The sequence below is a fragment of the Triturus cristatus genome, chromosome 2_1 (assembly GCF_964204655.1).
Source record: "Triturus cristatus chromosome 2_1, aTriCri1.1, whole genome shotgun sequence".
Lineage (NCBI taxonomy): Eukaryota > Metazoa > Chordata > Amphibia > Caudata > Salamandridae > Triturus > Triturus cristatus.
In genome coordinates, this window is record NC_140581.1 from 1,035,205,947 (window position 1) to 1,035,232,920 (window position 26,974).

A 26,974-nucleotide genomic window follows, 5' to 3' on the forward strand; every position below is an offset into this window, starting at 1 on the left:
CTTCAACCACAAAAGCATTAGAAGACAATCCTTGAACAAGCTCCTCCTGGTAAGTCATTGCTTTTAACCTTCAGATTGCTTGTCAGATCTGGATGAAAGGGTAACCAGTCGAGTGGATTTAGGTTTTGATCATTTCTATATAATTTCAAGGTAAACTTGATTGGACATTAATGAAACAGTTTATAATTACTTTTTAAAAGCCCACACCGATGTGTTTTATGACACACATACAAAGCCTGGGATGAATCCATATAATACATGTCTTTTCTGGACCAAATTATCCAAAAATGCAAACCTAGGAGTAGGGTGGGCGTCCAGCTGTTTTTTTTCAAACATAATCCCTGTCAGTCATAGTATTTATATGCTCCTTTCCGTTTATAAAACGCACAATGCATATCTGTTCAGTGGTCTCGATTCGAAATGCTGTAAAGCTGTTGAAATTAAAACGGCATATTTATTAGATTAAACATGCATTTGGACATGATTCCTCTAAAGTTTGAGCTCGCAGAAGGTTGTTTAAGTCTCTTGCTTATCCATATGTTACATTGACAAGCAAAGCCCCTTCCTGACTGACATACAGAAATTCTGCTTATGTCCTCAATTTGAAAACAGGATTTTGTGATTGACCCTGTATCATATCTTTTCCCAGGAGGGAGTGTTGCCTCTGGAAGGAAGCACTTCCCAGCTACCTTATAGAGCATATATATATTAGGCCAGGCATTGAGGGCCTAACTTAGGTTTCTAAATTGGGTGAAAAAAACACTCATGGTCTGATTCACAAAGGTGAACTCAGACTTGAATTGGGCCTTTAGACTTCAGGCCTATCTTCAGACTTCAGGTATAAAGTCAAACTTCTGCTCTACATTTAGACTTCAGGTCTAAGTTTACCTTTGTGAATCGGACCGTCAGAATGTTTGTGGATGCCATCATAAATGTTTTTCAATTTCATTAAAAAAACACACGATCTGGTTAAAGCACAGTGAAAAATACAACTAAAGGCATACTGTTCAGCTAACAAAAGACTAAACATATTTGTCTGCTCGTCATATTTGTCAATTTTGTCTTAACCTATTAAATGGCACTATCCCATATTAATCGTGCACACTCATATGTAAAATTCGATTAAAGAACTTTCAAACTGGAAAGTAAACCTACATCCCTATAGGCAGGGCCTGTAGAAAATAATGATGGAAGAAAATTAACATTTCTGCAGAAATATTAATTAACTGCTCCAGCCACATAGTTCACCAAAGGCTGAATATTTTAAAGATTCTAAAATAGTTTCTGTCTCTAACAGATGAAAAGTTATTAAAATGCAGCAAAGAGTAGTGCCACACAATGATTCACATTTTATTGTGCTAGCGGGCTACCATTCGGCCCCCGAAAGCTATATCACGTATGCAATGAGGTGAACATTTTTGACCAGATACTAGAAATATCTTCTATAATTGGGCTGGCAGAAGGGATTTTGACTATTTGCAGGGGGGTTTCTGTTAACGAACAGGGATGTTACAACAGGTTCTACTGCGTGAAATGAAGCAAACATAAATCTGTGATGTACTGAATAAGTGAGGCACACCATTTATCTCAATCTGTATAGATAAGCTTGTTTTCTGCACATTGCACCACTGCATCTGTTTCACACAGGGCGTGAAGAGGCAAATGTTAATTAAATTATGCATCTGTGCTTATATTTTTTTTATCTCATGTGCTAAATCTTTATATTTTTGTACATCAAGAAACAAATGTTTTTGCACTTTGATCCATTTTATATTAAAGTGTGTTAAATATTAAAATACCTACTTAATATTGCCACAAAGTGTGCTGCATAGTTACATGTCATTGCCTCAATGCCACAAAATTGCCCATGCCTTGCCATATAATTTTTTTTCACTACTGGATAGTTTACTCCTCCATTGCTGCAAAACTTCATTGGTGCTGAGAATAGGTTACAATTATAAATATGGAACCAATTGTAACCTCCAACAAAATGAAACCTAGGTGCAGGTTTCCTGCCAATCACCATCGGAGATCATGGCTGGACCTTCGGAAATGTGCTCTTTATTAACCATTTGTTTTTTCATATTCACTTGTAGATACCATTCATAAAAGATGAGGACCTTAGTTGTGGTGTCCTGCCTTCTGGCCTTAGCAGTCTGCATTGCGGTGAGTGATGATATGTGGGACATTAGCAGACATGTAGTACTTTGTTAGTCTCACTCAACAATGCTTTTAGTGAAAATATCTTTTGTGCTTCTGTTGATAAGTAGATAGTCTCCAATGTCATGTGTGTGGTAGTCAGTTTCCCTAAATTGGGAATTGGAAACACGTCCTACTGCACTCCTTTGGCTCGAATTGTGCTTTTGGATTGTCTGGTTGCTAGAAGCATTTCAAAATGTGTCCGTCCTTGAGAATGACATTAAATATTCAACAGTCTTGAAGTAATGATAGGGCATTTGCAGTGTGTAATATTTTCTTTTGAAACCACATAAGCTGCAGGTGGACAGCACCAGTTAATATCAGTATTCAGAAAAACCACTCTGAAAAATCTATGGCTAACATAAGTGATATTACTGTGCTGGTTGTTAAAGCCTCTACTGTGCAGTGCGGGCTGATAAGGGGAGAGAGGGCATTAAACTAGCAGCGATTCCTCAGAAGATTCTTTTAGCACACATATAGAATTAAGAACAAAACAATGTTTACTAAAAGGGGAAACAAAAAGTGTAATATAATGGATAAAGTACCCCCTGCCGTACATAATTGCAAGTCACTGAGCAGTTCCATAACCATATTGAGGAATAAGGCCGGAGGCCGAGTTCTATTATGAGGCTATTGAACTCAGAGTTGACTTGCAATTCCCTTATCGTGTACGCCAGGGGGTACATTATCATATATAATACATGGTCACACCATCACCTTTCCCACAGACCTCTTAAAACATTGAATCGTAGCTTTATCATATGAAAGAGTGAGCATGTTTGCAAACATGAAGAATACAAATAAATCCTCTAGGGCAAAATTAAATATATCAACAACTTGTTAGATATTTGTTGCAAACAGATTTTAGAAACAGTTCAATACAAATACGTTTAAAAAAAAAAGCTGAAGTAGCTCGTAATGCATACAACCGTAGAAAGATTATTTCTTTTCTCTATCTAAGGAGTGCAAAATAGTAAACATCTTCTTTCTGCTTGTCATTGTAACCTGTTAAACAGATCAGAAAAAAGAAAAGCAACGTTCTGGTCTCGGTGCTTTAAACAGCTGCTTCAACAATGCTTAGTGACCTGACCTGCCTATCACCGTAGCTGCTGGCAGTGGCGGCAGGCATTGTGAAGTCAGAACTAAACTGGAATAATATATAATAGTAGAGTTCTGACGTCACTGCTTTATAATCGGCGACTGAGTTTGTCACTAGTTGCCGATTATAAAGAATTTAGAGATGTGCCTTTAAACAGGGATTACAGAATCCCATGTATTATATTGGAATTTTAGAGAGGACCTGCATCTGCCATTGTTCTCCCTCTTTAATGGAGCGCTCAATCTTCTGTACTGGAAAGGTTTCTTGCAATCATGCAACCACACTGCTTAGAATGTGGTCATAACATATTGCCACTTGATATAATTGTACAAATTAAGAATGAACAGGAGCTGCCTGGTCGGGTCGCAATACTGATAAAGGCCTACACATTATTTATATGGTAGAGAATTATCAATGTACACTCCCTTGCCCTACTTTTTCCATTTCACTTTCAGTGATGCCCATAACATAGACAAGGTCAATCATTAGAATTTCTCATTGGCTGCTCAGTCTACACACTGTAATCTGTCTAATTTGGTATTTCCACATCCAAGTTGTTTCTTTCATTGCTTCCTCTTCAAGATAAGAAACTTTCAACAACAGCATAATAACTCACTTTTTATTTGAAAAAGTTAATTCATTGTACAATAAGATCTGATCACAAATTAGGCATAAACCTTTATTTATTATTTTGTTTTTCAAAGATGTTTTTGCAACAGAAAATACTTGTAAGCTTCACAAATGTACTGAACCTCCCATCTTTCTTATAACAAGTGCAATATAGCCTATGAGAGTTGCAATATGGTGGATGGTGCATCTGTCCTGTTTTGAAAGACTATCTTGTCTGTCGAACTCTAAATAAGGCTTTTTTTGTCTTGCATATTATACACTGTTGGGTGGGAGAATTGAAGTATGCAATATAATTCTGACTCACTAAATGATGCTCAACTAGGCACGAACTATGATTGGCTGTGACTGACTCAGGACATATATATGTCAAGGTTCATGTTTCAGATTATAATTAAATTGCAACCCTGCTATGAACCCATGGGGTCTGAAACACATAGGGTCCTATTCTGGAAAGATTGACAGGTGTAACCTGGGAACCCACTGTAGTCCTGATCGGATGGAAATGGAAACAACCAGGGTAATTTTTGATCTTCAGGGGTTAAAAATAGACATATGGAGTGCATGGGATTTCTCTTTCCGTAGTTCTCGAATATGTAGTGAGCACTTCTAGGCAATGACACCAGTTTTAGCACATTTGCAGCTTAACCTTTAGTGAAGCTCCAGGTTCCTGCAGATGGAAAGCCAGTGTCACTGCAATTTCTCTGCCACTCGGCACTTAGTGAAATGAAATTCGTTGCTGAAATGTGTTTTCTACCTATTTATTGGAAAGTATGTCACCACTGGCGGTATTCGCCATTTATCACATAACATCACCACCTTTTTTGGAATGGATCTCCTACAATACACTGTTGATAACGTCACGCTCCCAGAATCTTGGTGAATGAGTGAGCTGTGTGTGAAATGTACATGGCAGATTGTACCTTATTTTGGCCGTTTTGCAGCAGTTGTAAATCAGAAAGGGCTCATTGTCAAAGGAGTGGAATCTGAGATGATAGTCGAGATAGCGATTCAAAACTTGCCTATAGAAGCTGCTGGAATCAGCGTTGGAGCTGATGGAGAGGAACGCAGTGTTATGCCATTAAGGCAGGTTTAGAGGGTAGCTGAATATTTCAGTGACAAGTGGTAAGGGTAACTTTAAGTTAATGGTTGATAAAAGTGTTGCTCTTACATTACATTGCACCTCAACTACACTGACTAAGAACACTTTTTTCTTCTAAATTTGTATCTTCCCTCCATTCCAGGCCTTTGAACGGGATGAGAGAAGTGCAAGTGACAGTGGTGTAAGTATGAGACATTCCTCAATAGTTTCTTACATCCTGCAGTGACCATGGCGTTCTATATTTGTATGCTTATTTTTCTTGTAGGTTCATTGTATCTGATTTGCATATGCTTTATAAAATATTTTTCTTGACTGACTGTTGATAATATTCAGGCTTCTGGGATTGAATGGATTTATTTCAAATAAAAGTAAGGAAACAATTTAATTTGAACCAATGGTACTTACTTTGATTAGTATTCCATTCCATGTTTGCCAGGACTATTAGAGACATAGACCAACCATATCCACATTGTTTGTGACATTCTTTGAGATAGAACAGTACATCTTAACTGCTAATTTTCTGCAAAGGAACACAAGTAATCCCAGATGGGCGAGAGAGACGGTGTCTGACTCAATGGTTGATCAACATTTCACTTTCTTACTTTTTCTTTGCATTATTCCAAGATAAATTGGACAGATATGCAATATATCAGCAATTCATGTAAAATTAAGGCTTAATGTATTTTCCTGTTGAATCTGGCTAAAGGGGGCCACTTCAGAGGTGAAGCTCAGAGTCCAGCATCTATTTTATGCACCTTTGGGGGAATAAAGTGAATTCATTTAACCCGATATTTCTCTGAGTTACAATGTTATTTTCAGACAGCACAGACCAGAAATTTAAAGAGGCAAACCTTGCTCACTGTTTCAAAGCAGGTCTCTTATAAAATAAAGCAGTAACTCAGAAAATAATCAGGTTAAATGAATTAACTTTATGCCTTGCAGAAACATAAACTAGGTACTGAGATTTAAGCTGTACCATTAAAGCCCATCATGATATGGCCCATGGTGTCCTTTTAGATATTTTCCAATGAATAGCTCGTATCATAAAGGCTTGAGGCATAAGATCTATCTCACAAGTGTGTTCTAATGTCCTGGGTACAGCTAAGCAGTCAAACTGTAATATTTCTACATGCTTATCATGTTTCACTTCTCAATCCTGGACGAGTGGATCCTCTCACTGCATGTAGTTGGAAATCAGGTTCAAGAAGAGGGATAAAACAAACGTTACATATCAAAGCTCCGATCATCAGTAGATTTGATGTCAGATGCTTCAAACTGTTGAAAACTGGAATGTGATCAGTGGCGATGTGATAAATGAATGGTGATCAGTCACTTTCTGCTGCAAGAAAATGTTTGATGATGGACTCCAAATATTTCCCCTTTTTTGGTTGTAAGTCTTACTTGTATTAATAATTGTAAATTCAAGTTTGGTATTCTAAAAAGCTGAAGATACACCCATAAAGGGATTTACACATGCATAATATTAGCCCAAGTTGATTAATACTGCACATTATAATTTCCCAGAGACCGGAAGTAGGCACTACAACAAAAGGATGCCCTGAAATCCTAGGAACAACCCACATAACAATGATTTTCTGAATATTGGTAATATTCACATTCACATACTTGTAACCTATTGCAGTCTTAGAAATGCTCAATGATTTAATCCTGTTCAGAAAATTAGGAAATCTCTTTCTTGAGTGCAAATGGGAAATCAAAATCCTCAAAACTGATGGAAAAGGAGAAGATCTTCATCACTTGCGAAAAATAATTACCATTGGGGAAAAATGATAGAAACAGAAACATGTGATAGTACGCATGGGAGGGAATCATCCCATTTGCACTGGTACGCTAAGAAAATTACAATTGTGGAGATTATTTCACATTTATGTAAGAAGTGATTAATATTTTGAATTATAGATGGGTAACAGTGAACATCAGGGATGTTTTTCCCCAAGAGGTTCTGAGTAACATCAAATAATTACAAGAGCATTGTTTGTGATATCTAAGATGTTAATTAGAACCTCTTGATGAAAAACATCAGTGTTATTTACTGTTACTAAGCTTTAGTTTTATGTTCTGTATGGTCCCTAGACTCATCTGCTCCTGCTTTCAACTGTTGCTCAATGACGGAGGTTTGATTGGGAGCCATACATAAGATGACCTCTCCTCCCCGTTCCAGATGCTGCAAAAAAAAAACTGGCTTCCTGCTCCCACCAACACCAGAGACCTTCTTCCCAACTCCTTTCCAAAGCAATTGTCTTGCCTTGCCTTCAAAATACTACCACCCCACACGATGGCCCAAACACGATGAGGCAGAAGACATAAAACACAACAACATCTAGAAAGGGGTTTCGCTTTGCAAAATACAAAGACTATCTTTTTCGAATAAGGCTTGGGGTTTTATTTACAACATTAAAAAAATATATATATATATATCCAAGGCAGGTTCTGGACACAGCGCTTATGGGCAGTTCGAGGGTAACAGCAGGTTTACTTTGTGCACCAGTCTTCTCCCACCTGCCACACTTACCTGCAACATCATTTCGGGACTGGCAAAGCAGCAAAAAACATCATTTCGTTTGCAGTAACACTACGCTACCATCCCAGATGAATCATGGGAATTGTAGTGTGGTAGGTGTGGGACATGTGATCTTGAGACAAGTTACACCTGGGACACTGCACTGATGGGGCAACACCTTCGAGAAAGGCAATTGGCCGAAACGCGTCAGGTGCCTCCTACATGCTGTTCCCTGCGCCAATCAAATAAAGCCTCTTTCCAGAAACCGGTGTGGTGGCGCTTTGTTCTTGTGGATATTCATTGACGGTAATTGCTGTCTCCCGTTGTAGCCACGACCGCCCTGCAGGGTTGGGGGTCCCCGACGACAGCCCTCTTTCTGTGAATTTTGATGGGGGACATGACCCGCTCACCTGACCTGCAAGCCTAAGGATTTCCGGCAATTGTGCAGTAAGGAGAGAAAGGGAGCTGAGGAAGGCAGACGCCTATCCAAGGCAGGTTCTGGACACAGCGCTTATGGGCAGTTCGAGGGTAACAGCAGGTTTACTTTGTGCACCAGTCTTCTCCCACCTGCCACACTTACCTGCAACATCATTTCGGGACTGGCAAAGCAGCAAAAAACATCATTTCGTTTGCAGTAACACTACGCTACCATCCCAGATGAATCATGGGAATTGTAGTGTGGTAGGTGTGGGACATGTGATCTTGAGACAAGTTACACCTGGGACACTGCACTGATGGGGCAACACCTTCGAGAAAGGCAATTGGCCGAAACGCGTCAGGTGCCTCCTACATGCTGTTCCCTGCGCCAATCAAATAAAGCCTCTTTCCAGAAACCGGTGTGGTGGCGCTTTGTTCTTGTGGATATTCATTGACGGGAATTGCTGTCTCCCGTTGTAGCCACGACCGCCTTGCAGGGTTGGGGGTCCCCGACGACAGCCCTCTTTCTGTGAATTTTGATGGGGGACATGACCCGCTCACCTGACCTGCAAGCCTAAGCATTTCCGGCGATTGTGCAGTAAGGAGAGAAAGGGAGCTGAGGAAGGCAGACGCCTATCCAAGGCAGGTTCTGGACACAGCGCTTATGGGCAGTTCGAGGGTAATAGCAGGTTTACTTTGTGCACCAGTCTTCTCCCACCTGCCACACTTAACTGCAACATCATTTCGGGACTGGCAAAGCAGCAAAAAACATCATTTCGTTTGCAGTAACACTACGCTACCATCCCAGATGAATCATGGGAATTGTAGTGTGGTAGGAGTGGGACATGTGATCTTGAGACAAGTTACACCTGGGACACTGCACTGATGGGGCAACACCTTCGAGAAAGGCAATTGGCCGAAACGCGTCAGGTGCCTCCTACATGCTGTTCCCTGCGCCAATCAAATAAAGCCTCTTTCCAGAAACCGGTGTGGTGGCGCTTTGTTCTTGTGGATATTCATTGACGGGAATTGCTGTCTCCCGTTGTAGCCACGACCGCCCTGCAGGGTTGGGGGTCCCCGACGACAGCCCTCTTTCTGTGAATTTTGATGGGGGACATGACCCGCTCACCTGACCTGCAAGCCTAAGGATTTCCGGCGATTGTGCAGTAAGGAGAGAAAGGGAGCTGAGGAAGGCAGACGCCTATCCAAGGCAGGTTCTGGACACAGCGCTTATGGGCAGTTCGAGGGTAACAGCAGGTTTACTTTGTGCACCAGTCTTCTCCCACCTGCCACACTTACCTGCAACATCATTTCGGGACTGGCAAAGCAGCAAAAAACATCATTTCGTTTGCAGTAACACTACGCTACCATCCCAGATGAATCATGGGAATTGTAGTGTGGTAGGTGTGGGACATGTGATCTTGAGACAAGTTACACCTGGGACACTGCACTGATGGGGCAACACCTTCGAGAAAGGCAATTGGCCGAAACGCGTCAGGTGCCTCCTACATGCTGTTCCCTGCGCCAATCAAATAAAGCCTCTTTCCAGAAACCGGTGTGGTGGCGCTTTGTTCTTGTGGATATTCATTGACGGGAATTGCTGTCTCCCGTTGTAGCCACGACCGCCCTGCAGGGTTGGGGGTCCCCGACGACAGCCCTCTTTCTGTGAATTTTGATGGGGGACATGACCCGCTCACCTGACCTGCAAGCCTAAGGATTTCCGGCGATTGTGCAGTAAGGAGAGAAAGGGAGCTGAGGAAGGCAGATGCCTATCCAAGGCAGGTTCTGGACACAGCGCTTATGGGCAGTTCGAGGGTAACAGCAGGTTTACTTTGTGCACCAGTCTTCTCCCACCTGCCACACTTACCTGCAACATCATTTCGGGACTGGCAAAGCAGCAAAAAACATCATTTCGTTTGCAGTAACACTACGCTACCATCCCAGATGAATCATGGGAATTGTAGTGTGGTAGGTGTGGGACATGTGATCTTGAGACAAGTTACACCTGGGACACTGCACTGATGGGGCAACACCTTCGAGAAAGGCAATTGGCCGAAACGCGTCAGGTGCCTCCTACATGCTGTTCCCTGCGCCAATCAAATAAAGCCTCTTTCCAGAAACCGGTGTGGTGGCGCTTTGTTCTTGTGGATATTCATTGACGGGAATTGCTGTCTCCCGTTGTAGCCACGACCGCCCTGCAGGGTTGGGGGTCCCCGACGACAGCCCTCTTTCTGTGAATTTTGATGGGGGACATGACCCGCTCACCTGACCTGCAAGCCTAAGGATTTCCGGCAATTGTGCAGTAAGGAGAGAAAGGGAGCTGAGGAAGGCAGACGCCTATCCAAGGCAGGTTCTGGACACAGCGCTTATGGGCAGTTCGAGGGTAACAGCAGGTTTACTTTGTGCACCAGTCTTCTCCCACCTGCCACACTTACCTGCAACATCATTTCGGGACTGGCAAAGCAGCAAAAAACATCATTTCGTTTGCAGTAACACTACGCTACCATCCCAGATGAATCATGGGAATTGTAGTGTGGTAGGTGTGGGACATGTGATCTTGAGACAAGTTACACCTGGGACACTGCACTGATGGGGCAACACCTTCGAGAAAGGCAATTGGCCGAAACGCGTCAGGTGCCTCCTACATGCTGTTCCCTGCGCCAATCAAATAAAGCCTCTTTCCAGAAACCGGTGTGGTGGCGCTTTGTTCTTGTGGATATTCATTGACGGGAATTGCTGTCTCCCGTTGTAGCCACGACCGCCCTGCAGGGTTGGGGGTCCCCGACGACAGCCCTCTTTCTGTGAATTTTGATGGGGGACATGACCCGCTCACCTGACCTGCAAGCCTAAGGATTTCCGGCGATTGTGCAGTAAGGAGAGAAAGGGAGCTGAGGAAGGCAGACGCCTATCCAAGGCAGGTTCTGGACACAGCGCTTATGGGCAGTTCGAGGGTAACAGCAGGTTTACTTTGTGCACCAGTCTTCTCCCACCTGCCACACTTACCTGCAACATCATTTCGGGACTGGCAAAGCAGCAAAAAACATCATTTCGTTTGCAGTAACACTACGCTACCATCCCAGATGAATCATGGGAATTGTAGTGTGGTAGGTGTGGGACATGTGATCTTGAGACAAGTTACACCTGGGACACTGCACTGATGGGGCAACACCTTCGAGAAAGGCAATTGGCCGAAACGCGTCAGGTGCCTCCTACATGCTGTTCCCTGCGCCAATCAAATAAAGCCTCTTTCCAGAAACCGGTGTGGTGGCGCTTTGTTCTTGTGGATATATATATATATATATATATATATATATATATATATATATTATATACTGGCAGTCGCCAGTAGATAGTTATAGTTAGGTTACTTCCAAGATCAAAAGGCTCAACAAAACCACCTTGATGGCCAAAAGACGATACAATGAGAAAGAAATCAAGTACAACAATCTTATGACAAAACTAAAACTAAATAAAGACACTGTGATTCGCAACAGCGACAAAGGCGGCAACATTGTCCTTTTATCACAGGAAGATTACCACAATGAAGCTTTCAGACAGTTGAATGATAGAGAATGTTACAGCCGCACGAACACGGCTCATCTCAAATCCATGTACCAGGAATATTATAACAAACTTGCTGGCTGGAGGAAAAAAGATCTTATCAGCGAAGATGAATTTAAATTTTTGAGAAAAGAAAATCCTACAATTCCTAGTATCTATTTCATCCCCAAGGTACACAAGGACATGGTCAACCCGCCAGGAAGACCAATCATTACTGCAAAAGAAGGCCTTCTTGAAAACACTTCCATCTATATTGACTACTTTCTTCAGGATTTTGTAAAGGAACTGCCATCGTATGTTCGCGATACAAGTGACTTTCTAAGGAAAATTCAGGGGTTCACTTGGCAAAAAGACTTTCTTATGCTGGCACTTGATGTTTCCTCGTTGTATACTAGCATCCAACACACTGATGGTATCAAAGCAATTAAATTCTTTCTTGCACAACGTGAGGTTGAATTTCAGGCACATAATGATATGTTGATATCCATGATTGAGTTTTGTCTCACACATAACATTTTTATGTTCAATAATCTGTTATTTCAACAGACCAGAGGTGTAGCCATGGGGGCCAGCTTTTCCCCCAGATACGCTTGCCTACACATGGGCTGGTGGGAAGAGCTGGTCCTCAACATCAAGTACCAAAAGGTTATGGAGAACAACATTGTTATATGGCTGCGCTATATTGACGATTTATTTGTGGTCTGGAAGGGTAACATTGAAGGGGCGTTAGAGTTTGTTAACAACTTAAACTGTAACCATCTAAATCTACACTTCACAGTCAATGTCAGTGACACTACTGTCAATTTCTTGGACACACAAATATATGTGCTCAATGATAAACTAGAGACTCGATTATACAGGAAAGAAACAGCGGGTAATTCTATTCTTCACGCTCAGAGTTCTCACCCCCAGCACCTCATAAAGAGCATTCCATATGGAGAAATGCTCCGTCTGAAGCGAGTATGTAGCAACAGCACTGACCTTAGAACTGCCCAAGAATCGAGTAAAGCCAGATTTCTCGCAAGAGGTTACCAACTCAATGTCATTGATTCTGCCATTTCCAAAACTTCCGGCATAGATAGGAACATTCTTCTCCAAGACAAACGCTCTTTGACACACCTTGAGACCTTAGACACCACTAACTACACTAAACTCAAACCTGATTTTCGCCTTATCATGAGTTTTAGCAAACAACACAGAGCCATACATAAGATCGTGCAAACCTGCTGGCCCTTAGTGTTATGTGATCCGGTTATTGGACCCCTGCTACCGCAGAGGGTGTCCATTACCTACAGTAAGGCCCCATCCATGAGGGATTGTCTGGTGTCGACCGACCCAGAGATCATGGAAAAAACCTTGTGGCTGCAAACACATAAAGGCTTTTTTAGATGCAGAACCTGCAAAGCTTGCTCTCATGGGATCAACACACTATCCTATACCACCCCTTTTTGTCAAACTGCATTCAAAATTACCAAACTCCTGACGTGTAAGACCGAATTTGCCATCTATGTCTTGATTTGCCCCTGCAAACTCCAATACATAGGGAGTACTAAACTCCAGGTCCACAAGCGCATTCTTCAACACCTTCGCGCAATCTCGAATGAAGATAGCACTTATCCTGTGGCCAGACATTTTAAGAAATTCCATCAATCTAACAACAAAGGTCTCAATTACTTTGTAATCGATGCCGTACCTCCCAGTAGAAGAGGTGGAGACCGCGAATACAAACTCAGAAAACTCGAGACAAGATACATATTACAACTCGACACTAAGCACCCGAATGGCTTGAATGTGACTGAAGATCTGTACACATGCCTGTAGAATACCTGGTCCATGGTGTCCCATCTATTATTAGCAACCTCACATGCTAGCCACATTATGTCTCTCATATATTGACTTGATATTCTATCTTTATTATGTTTTATAGGTTACTGACACTATATTTTTACTGATTTTACGGTAGAATTTTAACCTGTTTTATCCTTATTAAGTTTCAAGTTTCTATTTGTTCTTAATGCATATAGTTTTATATCTATATATTTATATATTTATATTGCCTATATTTATATATTTATATATTTATATATGCACTTTTGCTATTTTGCACATTTATACATCTTCCACATTATTACGAGTGGTGATGTATCTTGATACTTTACAGGTTTATGTTTGCCATGATATTCACATGACAAGCACCTTCAGTGTCTCCAACCATACGGACATATTATGTCCTTATTTTCACTATACATTAAAATTATATTGTATAGTGGTTAATATTCATGTGGGTCCTTTACTAGTTGCTCTGTCTCTGAGACTGACATATATAATGGTGATGCCATGCCCCCCTTTTATCTGTGGGTTCTATTCCAGGGTATTTACCTTCATACGATTATGATGGGAACTTCACCCATACTTAGAAATATAATTCGAGTGTATTTCATGCAGATTGTTGTTACGCTACTTGTCACAGGTTCAAAGCTTTAAGCTTTTTCATGTCTACCAGGATTCACTCCCAGCCCAGGCTTGCCATTCTGTATTTTACATGAATTTTGAGGCTGAGATTGTTTGCATTTACTCATGTGGATGTATAAGCTATCTCCTATACACTATAAATACTGAATATTACATGCCGGCCATTTCCACTAGTTGGGGTAGAACTTGGTTCATTTACCACCATGATGTTCTGCTCAATTCCAACAATAGGTTTAAGGTTAGAATTTTCCATTGTATTTTGAATTTTACATTGCTACTTTGCACATGATTGACGATTTTACCCCAAGCTGATTGATAATGTGAGAGCATTATGTGTATCTCTTCTATGTCTATCCATTGTCTGACCACGTGGGGTATGACGTATGTATGCACTGTCACTTTAAATGTATGTACTTTATGATACCATGTCGAGTGAACAAGGCTCTCCCGAGCCGAAACGCGTATCGACGACTTCTGGACAATAAAACACTGCAAGCACTTACTTCGGGTCTGTGTCCATCCCTTGGTTCTCGTTTATTGGAGCCGTGTTGGAAGAAAAGGATATATATATATATATATATATATATATATATATATATATATATATATATATATATATATATATATATATATATATATTATCTACTGGCAGTCGCCAGTAGATAGTTATAGTTAGGACCGTGTTTCCATAGGAAATCCGCAACATTCTATTTGGAATAACTTTGGCGCCGGTAGACGAATCCTCGCGAAATTTTCAAAATAGATGGGGCGCTCCGATCCGCTCCTACCCTGAAAGTCTCGGGGGGGATTCGTCAAGCGGGGGCTGAGAAAAAAGGGGGGTCCCAAAGCGCATTTTCCCCATGCAATTTTCCATAGGGACCTTTAGTCCAAGGTACAGCCCGAACGGCTGAACAGAATTACTTGAAATTTGGCAGAGAGGTAGTCCTCAGCTCAGGGAAGTGCCTTTTGCAGGTCTGGTGTCAATCTGTTCAGTAGTTCCTGAGAAAATCAAAAGTAAAATCATATATATATGTGGGCGGAGCCTAACCACACATCTCATCCTGAGATCTGATTGGCTGTCAGCACTTCATCCAAGAAGTGTTGGCAGCCATCTTGGGACCAATATACATGATAGCACCTCATTAAAAAGCATTGCAGTTAATAGAAGGTTTTAAGACTTTAGTTACATTATAAATCATTTGTTGATGGTACCATACTCATTTTAGGAATTGTGGTATGTTCTAAGGTGATTTCACCATGTGAAAAAGCCTTCTGCTGGGATATCATGATTGAGAGAAAAAAATTTTCTCATGCTTTTCCCACAGAGGTTTGGAAGGTGATCTATGAGAGCTTATTTTCTGTAAATTCACATTATCTTTCTCAGTCATGTGAGAATGAAGTCTGACATTCTCAGTAAAACATGTACATCCAACAAGGGCAGAGACTGTCAGTTGATTCCTTTGTGTTCTACTGCAGCTTCCCAGAGTGTTCCAAAGAACAACTAGAGCGCTAACAGTCCTACTTATGATAAACGTATGGCACACCAGAAGCCATCTTGCTTGGATTAAAGTGGTAACTCTTAAAACATTTAATTTAAAAAGGAACAAAATGAGGGGGTTCATTTTTCCATAACAAGTATGATTAGTGCTGCAGAAAGAAAAACTAGGGCACATTTTGACTTCTGAAATCCTGTTTTATTTCATTAAAAAATTCTGACATGCAGACTGAAACATGCACTTTCAATACCAGCAGCAGTTTTCCCTGGTGAGCAGTAGCTTTACTACAGTGATCTAATGAGCAAAAAGAGTGCTAACATTCTGAATTTATGGCAAATGTGTGACACATCTGAATGCCTTCTTGATGGAATCAAAGTAAAAAACTGAAAGTATTTCCTACTGAGGAGACTGCAGTAAATGAGGAAATTAGGAAACTTCATAACAAATAAGTCTCCCAAGATGGCCACCAGAGACAAAAGAGCCCAAATGTAGCACAAATATCACCCAGATGTAGCCCAAGTATAGCCCAATGACAGAATGTCCCAGAGTGTTCTTAAAAACAACTAGAGCGCTTACTGTCTTTATTATGACAAAAGTATGGCACACCTGAAGCCATCTTGATTGGAATAAACTGGTAACACTTAAAACATTTAATTTAAAAAGGAACACAATGAGGGGGTTCATTTTGCCATAGAAATTATGATTAATGCTGAAGAAAGAATATGAGGGCACATTTTGAGTGACTATTCAAATCCTCTTCTACTTCATTAAAAAATTCTGACATGCAGACTGAAACATGCACTTTTAATACCAGGAGCAGACTTCCATGGTGAACAGTAGGTTTACTACAGTGATCTAATGAGCAACTAGAGTGCTAACTTTCAGAATTTATGGCAAATGTGTGACATATCTGAATACCTTCATGATGGAATCAAAGTAAAAAACTGAAAGCATTTCCTACTGAGGAGACTGCAGTACATGAGGAAATTAGGAAACTTCATAACAAATAAATCTCCCAAGATGGCCACCGGAGACAAAAGAGCCCAAATGTAGCCCAAAATCATCCAGATGTAGCCCAAATATAGCCCAATGACAGAAGTGTGCAAAACACTTATTATTTTGTGTTTTTGCAGTGTTATAGTGCAGACTTTTCAGGTATTGGAGTGCTTTACATGAGCATTGGTTACATCACACAAGAACAAATTAATTTTGGTTGTAGACATGGGGAGACTAAGTGATTTGACCAGAATCACAGAATGTCGAGCTGAAGCAGAAACTCCAACCTGGTTCCCCAGTTGCAAAGTCTGCAGTTCTGGAAGTAACACCGCATCCTCTCCCCTAAGTGCAACATTTAATCAAGTGGTCAACTGGATAAAAAAACGTAAAGATAACAAATAATTTAAAAGTGCTTTGTCGCTATTTGAAAACTCAGAAAATATGTCCTTATTTTAGTCTTTTAGAGCACTAACCATAATTTTGATGCCAATAAGACCCTCTCATATCTGTAATTTCTAAAGGAAATGCTCTAGAAATTACAGTTTTGATTACATCAAGATGACATCAGGCGTTCCACACTTTTGTAATAAATAAATAATGTTAGCAATCTAGTTGTTCATTAGGATACTGTTGAGAGGCAGAGGCCAGGGGCACGGACTCTGAAAATTGAAGGCAGGTAGGAGGGTGCAAAGGCAACAATTTAACCACACTGAGCAGGCAGGAAGGGCCGTGGCAGCACAACAGACTATGGAGGGCAGTGGAAAGGGGGGCAGGGGCAACAAACCAACAATACAGGACTTGCAAGAGAGACTGTGGCAATGTAATAGACCATTGTGGGCAGAAGGAAGAGGCAATGGTAGTACAACCATACATGCCAACAGACCGATTCAGCCAGGAAACGTCCAATGTTTTTAAGCTCAAATGGGCTTTATTTGATCTGTCTCCTGTCTACAATCTCCTCTTTTTCAATGTAACTCAAAGGGGAAAATCAATACCCCAGTTTTTTTTTCAAAATCTTCGCAAGTATTGTACATTGGATCATGGAAGGAAATGGGGTAGGGACATGGACTTGGTTAACAGAGGACAGGAGGGACATGGAGAGGTGCACCAAACTGACCCTGTAGGACAGGCATCAGGGTTTGCAGCAGCACAATACACCACACAGGGCATGCGGGACGGGAGTGCAGCACAACAATCCATAGAAAGCAAGAGGGAGGGGACAGGACCATGCACATGGACAACAGAGAACAGAGGGGCAAGAGGCAATGGTAGCTAGCTGACCATAATGGAAAGACAGGAGAGAAAGCTGCAGCATAACAGACCATAAAGGGCAGGAGGGAAGGATCAGGGGCATTACAATGGAACAGAAAAGCCAGGAGGGAGGGAGTAGGGGTCTGCACATGTAAACAGAGGGCTGGGGGCAAGGGGGCAGGGCAGGAGCAGCAAGATATCCATGGAGGTCAGGCAGGATGGGCACTAGAAGCAATACACACCATGAAGAGCAACAGTGCGACTGTGATGGCATACACACAGACCATGGAGGGAAGGTGGGAGGGGGTCAGGGGCAGCTAACTGACCACACAGGGAAGGTGGGAGGGGCCATGGCAGCACAGAAGACCATGCATGGCAAGTGGGAGGGTTAGTGGCAGCACAATGGCTATGATAGGCAAGAAGAAGGGTGCAGGGGCATGCACAAAGGACGATGGAGGATAGAAGGGAGGGTCAGGACCTGTGCACGGACAGGAAAGTTCAGGGGAAGGGGCCTCACAACAGACCGCACAGGGCAGGCAGGAGGAGCAGTTGCAGCACAACAGACCAGGGAGGGCAGAAGGGTGTGGCAGTACAATGGACCATGTAGCACAGGAGGAAGAGGATAGGGGCATGGCATGTGGACAGGCAGGGTGGAGGTGGCAGGGACAGGTTACAGTCATCTGACAATGCTAGGCAGGTGGGAGGGGAGTGGCAGCTTAACAGAACACTCAGAGTAGATAGGAGTGGCAGGTCCATGGAACATGGTGGGCAAAAAGGATGGAGCAGGGGCATGCACAAAGACATCGGAGGGCAGGGGGAAGGAGAATAGGGGCAGCAAGCTAAGCACAGAGTTTAAGCAGGAGGTCAATGATGGGGCATAGAATTGGGCAATGGAGGGCAGGAGGAGGGGACTGGTACATCATACTAAATTGAGGGCAGTGGCAGCACATCAGACCATGCATGGCAGGAGGGAGGAGGCTAGTCCATGGATTCACACAGCAGAGGATAGGGAGGAGGGGGATGGGGCAGCAAGCTAACTGTTCAGAGAAGGCGAGTATTAGGAACTTTATTGTTTTTAAAACGTGTGTCTGTGCGAACTACTTAAAATATGAAAAAGTATGCAGCATAATCTCACTTTTATTCAGGAAGAAGAGGACGTTTGTGACTGTGACTCCGGGCTCACTTGGCAGAAACACCTCCTGACCCTCCACCCCCCATCGCAAAATGTAATGCCCGTGAAAAGGGTAGGTGAACACAGTGTTATATAGAACATAGTCCTGAGAGCACGATTGAAAATGAAAACTAGATATAGTGTATGGTATAAACTATGCACCAAAAAGTGTGATATAAGATGAACCGGGCGTGAAATATAATATGCAATACATTGTGCGCAATGACAGATTCATTGGAGAGCGCGAGATAGCACAGGCACTAGCGCGTGCTATGCGATGTGTGCCTTGGAGTGTAATATGCACAGGGCAGTGTTGTGTAACCTAACTAGTCTCTAAAGTTGTAATATAAAATATGTGCTGGGGATTGTAACGTTGCATATGCACTGTGACAAAGATATGGATCCCAGATTGTAATATGTATGGCATAGCACTGTGCGTTATAACATAGGCATCGAGGAAGGCACGTTAGATGGGGCAATATAACCCGTGCGAAGACAAGTGTGGCATGACATATTCACGGGGTGGTGTTACATTGCACATGGGCTAGAGAGTGTCATAGCATATGCACTAGCTGGTGGAATACAACCCAGAGGTGTGTGGCACTCGGCAGGCAATGGTGGGTGTAACACAGCATTGGGCTCTGCCAGGAGCGCGCTGTGACTCTCAAGTGATGTTCGTCCCCTTTCCAGAGAGTAAAATAAAAAGTATTACACATCCGGCAGTGGATGTGTGTTTTATTAACCGTGAGGGGGGTTTCTTACATAGTTTTGGTCAAATTTTTGTCGAATCCCCTTTGAATGGCTTGGTGTGCATGTGTATTAAATGTGCCCGTCAAAAGCTACCCATGTTTGTATAAATAAACGACAAGGGTGTCTACCAGGATTAGGCACGGTAGGGCATCAGACATGTCAGAGCTTCACTAGTGGTTTAAATACATTCCACGTGGATTCATTGTATGCATAGTCGCCTTTTAATGAATATCACTCAAATCGTCATGGTGATAGGTACGTACGGTTTGTCCAGCATGTCCTAGGTGGGTCTATAAATATATATTTTTTTTAAATAATAAAAAACAGTGGCCGGCCCTGGGGATTGGGGTCAAAAGAATATAATTAGGAGACAGGCCCTGGGGGATGGGGTCATCAGGGCCAATAAATTAGAATAAGAAGGGGAACCACACAGCCCCCCTTCTTAAAAAATTAAAATAAATAAAAGACTGGCATCGTGCCGGAGGCCACGCCCCCTCCTTGCAGCACTCTGCAAACGCCCCCCCTGGCGAGTTGTAAGTTGGGGAATTAATTCCTCTTCAATACTGAGGGTCCCTGAGGGCCAACTAGCCCAACAGGCATCTCCAGTATGCGCCAGGGAGCTGCGCTGCAGACAGGTGTTCTGAGGCCAAGCCCCTTTTTACACCTCTCTGCAACGCAGCTCTGTGGCGCTTACTGGAGGTACCTAGTGGTCTAGTTTGACCCTAGGGACCCTTAGGATTCAAGGGGACTTAATCTCTCAACTTAGAACAGCCACAGGGCGCGTTTACACAGTGGTGAAGGGAGGGGACGGGGCCTGAGGTGACGTGTGCAAACACGCACTATGGCACGTTTTAAATTGGGGATATAATTTCCCTTCAATACTGAGGGCCCCTGGGGGCTAACTAGCCCACCAAGTGCTTCCAGTAAGCGCCACTGAGCTGCATTGCAGAGAGGTGGTCCAGGCTGTGCCACTTTTTACACCTCTCTGCAATGCAGCTCTGTGGCACTTACTGGAGGTACTTAGCGGGCTAGATGGACCCTAGGGACCCTCAGGATTCAAATGAACTTAATCTCCCAACTAAAAACGGACACAGGGCGTGTTTACACAGTGGTGAAGGAAGGGGACGGGGCCTGAGTTAACGTGTGCAAAAACGCCCTGTGGCCTGTTTTAAGAGGTAGTTTTAATCCCCCTGCCCTATTATATACTAGGGGCTTACAGGGGGACCCCAACGCATAATGTTCCCTAGTGTATGTAGGTGTTTTCACTGTATTCTAAGTGTCTTTTAACATAGCACTGGCTCTAGGACTGGTTAGTCAGACTCAGTTACCACCAGTATCCGTCTGAAAAAGTTGAGGGTAAAGGATGATTTCGCAACAAGGATTCTTTCTGCTCTTCTTTATGTTCTTTCTGCACGTTATCCTTCTTCCTGCACTTTTCTTCGTCTTTGAGGACTTCTGTTGCTTTTTTCTGCACTTCTTTTTTTTCTTTCTGTGCATTTTTTCTTCTTTCTTCACATGTCCTATCTCTGTAGGCATAGTTAGAAATTAGCATTTAAAAAACCTTTGAAATTCACAGAAAAAACCATAGGTTTCAGGCACGTTATAGTTAGGAATTAGCATTTAAAAAACCTCAGAAATTCACTGAAAAAACCATAGGTTTCAGGGGTGTTATAGTTAGCTGGACTTTTCACTTGTACAAAACCATTGAAATTTCCCCGTTATAGTTAGTTCAGCTAACTATAACTCGCGCGCCCGCAATGCACTGCTGATGACGTCATATATTACATCACTCATGACATGGTCAGTGACATCACTCATGACATCACTGATGACATCTCAAATGACATCACTGATGACATCACTGATGACATCATCCTTGTGATAGAGTGGCAGACCTCCTCTCACCCTAATATAACCTTTGATACACACATTCAAAAATAGAGACTAAAATTTTCAAAACAATAAACATACCAATACCAGTTACAACAACCTCTTCAGTAATTCTAAGATCCACATACACATCCACTCATTCACCAACAGTCCTATACAGTCACTCATACATGTACTCACTCATCATATGTACTCATACACCTATACATCCTGTTACACAATGCCACTCATCCATAGAGTTACTCACACACATAGTCACTCATGCTAATAAAGAATCAAACATACATTTACTTGCATATACAGTTATACACACACCACCACACTTACTTCTACGGAAACTTACACATACTTAGTCTTTTAAACAATCACTTATAGAAACACATACTTATTCATACAGGAACTCTTTCAATCTCTCACTCTCACATATACTCACTTATATACACCAATAGTCACATATACTCGTTTAAAACATATGTAGTTACTCATAAAGACACTATTGAGACAGTCATTCACTCACTAACACACCCATACAAACACTCATCCACCCATACAGTCCTGCACACATGCTGTCTTCAACACATACAGTGAGTCACTCATTCATGCACCTATGCACTACGTAATACCCCCCCCGAACCATGCAGACACTCATACTGATACTCAAAAAAACAACTAATAACCCATGTAGCTACTCACCAACCCATGCAGCCACTTATACACAAAGTGAGAGACTGATACAGATATTTACACATTTAAACATTACTCACTAAGCAATGTATTCACTATGATACACTTAATCAGTCAGTTACACAATCAATTTTTCAAAAACAAATCATCCATTTAGACACTTATATACCCATTTATTCTTCCATCGACCTTGAGATATACATATATAAAACATATTTAATTTTCAGAAAAACAGACATTCACTGGATGATGTCATCAGTGATGTCATTTGAGATGTCATCAGTGATGTCACTGACCATGTCATGAGTGATGTAATATGTGACGTCATCAGCAGTGCATTGCGGGCGCGCGAGTTATAGTTAGCTGAACTAACTATAACGGGGGAATTTCAATGGCTTTGTACGAGTGAAAAGTCCAGCTAACTATAACGCCCCTGAAACCTATGTTTTTCTCAGTGAATTTCTAAGGCTTTTTAAATGCTAATTCCTAACTATAACGTGCCTGAAACCTATGGTTTTTTCAGTGAATATATATATATATATATATATATATATATATATATATATATATATATATATATATATATATATATATATATACAAGCAATAATAACACACTGGGTAAATGCAACAGTTAAATGCATGAATAATAATAATGAATAAACAAGCAGCAAATAATACTGGATGTCCTGCAAGAAGTCAGAAAGATATATACACTAAATACAGCAAATGATTACTTAGGATGTGCACTCTGACTCACTCACACATCACAAAGAAAACACCGCAAATGATCATAGCCGCTAGCCACACATCACAATGGCAATAAGCAAAACTCAAACACTTCACCTGGCGCAAACATTACATCTGCATCTTAGCCCACTTCAGACCAGGCGATTTACAGCCGGGGATAAGAGCCTCAGCAACTAGGGTTCTGTTGTACTGAAGTAGCCACCCCACCCCTCTGCTCTGTTTCTTCCCTCTCCTCCAGAAGCTGTGCTCCATGCTTTCCAGCACTGCTCTGACAGGCTCTTACAGTGCTCAGCTAGAGCAGACTGGAATTGCTTTTTGATGTATTGAGTATTAGATTTACAGTCCAGTCATTCATGCAAATAGCGCTCTATATGAGCCAAACATATCAAACCTTTTTCAGGAATACCTTTGTAAAGATTTGTGAATTCCTGCAATTCAGAAAATCTACATCCATGTAAAAGAGTCAAACTACAGTCCAAATATTTGTTTTCTTAATCAAGGCTCCTACATTCTGTGCTTACATAATGTGGAGAAAAGCAGCAGCTCATCCCAAAGAATTCACAATTAGGTCACTTTGTGATCAGAATACATTGAAGGTCTATGTTTCCCAAAGCAGTTATTACAGGGACAACATTTCAATACACACTTTCATACTTCCAGTTCTTGAATTTTTTGGGGAAGGATGTGAATGGTTCCAAGCCACACCATAAAAAGCTATATTTATGTATCAGAAAGGGTGACTACCTGCAGTGAATGTGCTATGAATCTTAAATCATAGGCTGGTGTTTTGATGTCCCTGGAAATACACCTTTGTTGGTATTTTCTGCTTTGTGTGCCTGTAGTGAGCAAAAACCTTGGTGTATATGTTCCTTGATGCCTTTTGCCAAAGATTATAGTGTGATGTCTTGTTATGTACATCTGTATTATAATTTATTTGAGTGTAGCATATTTTTTATTCTGTTCTCTATTTTCCAGTCGCATGAAAAAAAATGGCACAAGAAGAAGCATCATTATCATCGCCGTACAACAACTCCGACCACTACTACTCCAACCACCACTACTCCAACCACTACCACTCCAACCACTACTACTCCAACCACTTCTACACCAACAACAACTACTCCCACTACGACCAAGCCTTCCACGGCTCAAGGTTAAATATGAAATCAGGTAGGGGATGCATGCACCAGTAAACATTATAGAAATATTTAATCATTTTGTGTGGGGACACTCTTCTAAACAACAAGAGGCCAACAATCAGAAATCACAACAACCACACTCTTTTTCACCTTTGTCCTCATTTTTAACTTTGATAAATATAGGAATAATGAAAGATGAAAGAAATCTTTATAGGGGTTATAAAAACAAACATGTTCACCAAAGTATGTGTTAATAGCACCAACCCTTCAGTGCAGGCGTATAAATATACCTAGAAGCTCTACACTTTTGTTATAGCACAATATTGTACATAGTCCTACCACGTTGCTTACCTAGTGTTGAGAGTGTCACAATACAAGTTCTGATAACCCCACGCTCCCAAACAAGCATGTCTTTATTAAAATGTTATTAGACACATAAAAAGCTAAATAGTTATTCACATGCTCATTTAGCATGAGGCCATGGAAAGGAGGGGAAATGAGGATACAGAAAGTCAATGATGCATCAAGCACATTCCATCACTTAATTTTACAAATCCAATATTTCTCAAAACCAAATCTCAATGTAAACAGTGGGAAACAAATGATGAGACAATATAAACATAGGTGGCAAATGCCACTGTTCACTCTCCAGCCGCTTCAGGACACAGGCTTGAACATCAGAAGATATGGATTAAATATTTGAGGGTAGTTTGTTGCCAACTGGATGCAGATTGTGATCCCTATCTAATACTGCTTGGTCACAGTTTATGTCAGTATGGCTAGTACTCAGGGCCGGACTGGGAACAGCAACCAGGCCTGGCAGATTGCTGCCTGGCCGTAGAAACACCTACTGCCTAATTTTGAGTGCCCCATAATCTCGATTCTGAAACAAACTCCAGTTTGTGTCTAAATTAGGATTATCAGCGGTACATAGTCCTTTCCCACCCACAAGAAACAACTTGGCACAATTATTGCAGATTGAAACACAATGTACAGAGCTTTGCAGCTTGGAACATTGGAAAGCAGGTAGCATCACCTAGCTATCCACCATTCTGAATTGCAAAGTGTAATGATATGGAAACATTGTCTGGGCAGAATAGAATCCGGTGGCATCTGTATTTCCGCTGCCCAAGTGGCATATTGTGTCAGGTCTTTTTTTCACCATTTGTACAACAATACACAACAGGCTGAAAATTTGTAGATGGAGGGTCTCAATCTGAACAGCTTTGAATGATAAATAAGCATATTTTAAGCAAAATGTCACTAAAAGAAAGGCATGTATGACAACAGCCTTCTCTTTTGGGAATTTGCACTGCAATGTGGCCACCAATCACAGCCCAGCCACTGCTTGTAAATAAAAGGTTCACAGTGGGGAAGAAATGACACCTCATTTTCAAATTTAAGGATGCCGCAGTCAGGTGGACCAAAAAGGTCACCAGGGAGCCCTTGCCACATAATGTGTAAAAGAAACTTGTACAGCTATATCACGTCCCCTTAGTAAACGTTACCTTCCTACCTTAGACAAACATATTGTATGTTGCATTGAGCAAATTTGTAGCTAATTTACAATGGTTTGCATTCCAATTTGTTTATGGCTACAATCATCTTGATGTTGCACTCACAAAAATGTTTTCCACAACTGCTCCTTCAAAATGTTCATTGGGTGATCACAATTTATGAATCTTGGACATTAAAGACTTCTTTTTATATTTCACCCATGAAATGTCGAGCAGAAAGATGCATTTCCTCTTACCCAGAATTCACAGCACCCACTGGGTGACAAGAAAATCTTTTTTATTAACCATTTTAATCGATTAACCCCCCCCCACAATCATTCCCAGGGATGATCCTCTCAAACACATTTATGCTTAACTGTGCTTTTTATAATTTGGCCTTTGCCAATTTAATTTATTAACTTCTATAGCTTCCACGAATGGTTTTCAAACTGTGCTTTCTCATCTCAACAATATATTTATTTAATAAATATATTCAGCAAGAATAATAAACATTTTGACAAGAATGTGCATACCCATAGAATCTGGTTATGAAACGGTTATGTACAGCTTGTATGAATAGGATGCATGATAGCTACGGATTGAAAGTCCAAACACAGGATAGATAGCCTACTACATTTATATATATACATCTCAACATATTCACACTCAGGGAGAAAGGGAGGGAATGGGTGTGCAAGTGAATTAATTGTCAATCAAAGGCCAGTGGGACTTCAGAGTTATTTTGCCAGTGGGAAGAGATTCAACTGAGTTCTGTCCAAATAGGAGTCACATCCCTAGGGGATCATCTGAGTAGCTTGAATGAATAGACTCGTGAAGCAGCACAGGGAGATTAGGGGAAACGAGAATGGTGAAGATTAGTCACGTGAAAGGTGCAAGAAGACGCATGTGGGGTTAGCATTTTACTTTGGTTTCTAGAATACAGATAATGCATAGCTTCAAAAAACAAATCAACACTACATCTTCAATATACTATAAACTAATATGACTGTGTTTCTTTACAGAAAGAGAAAAGAGGTTCATCTGAAGAGAAAAGAAGTGTCTGCTCTTTACTATCAGAAAGAAAACATCCCTTTCAAAATAAGTGAAGGTCTATTCTCTTAACGAATGTAAAAAGCTGTATCTTATGTTCAGAGAGTTCTTTTCAGAAAAATTTTCTTTCAATAAATAAATTCTTCAGAACAACATTGTGGCTTGATGTGTTTTCTTTTTTACTTTTCTTGGAAAAGCATCTGCAAGTATATGTTTCAGGTATACTTGTTTTACATTTAATAAGCAACAACTCAATCAGAGCTCGCTGCAATATGTGGCTTTAGACACAACCTTTCAGACACAG

General features: G+C 41.4%; 1 long non-coding RNA gene across 1 annotated transcript; it reads left to right on the top strand.

Annotated features, from left to right (window-relative positions):
• On the top strand, positions 1-26,771 carry LOC146866289 (uncharacterized). The gene is made up of 5 exons (XR_014976781.1): positions 1-49; positions 2,097-2,166; positions 5,170-5,208; positions 23,961-24,155; positions 26,643-26,771. It is a non-coding gene; the product is annotated as an uncharacterized LOC146866289 (long non-coding RNA).
• The last annotated feature ends 203 nt before the right edge of the window (positions 26,772-26,974 follow it).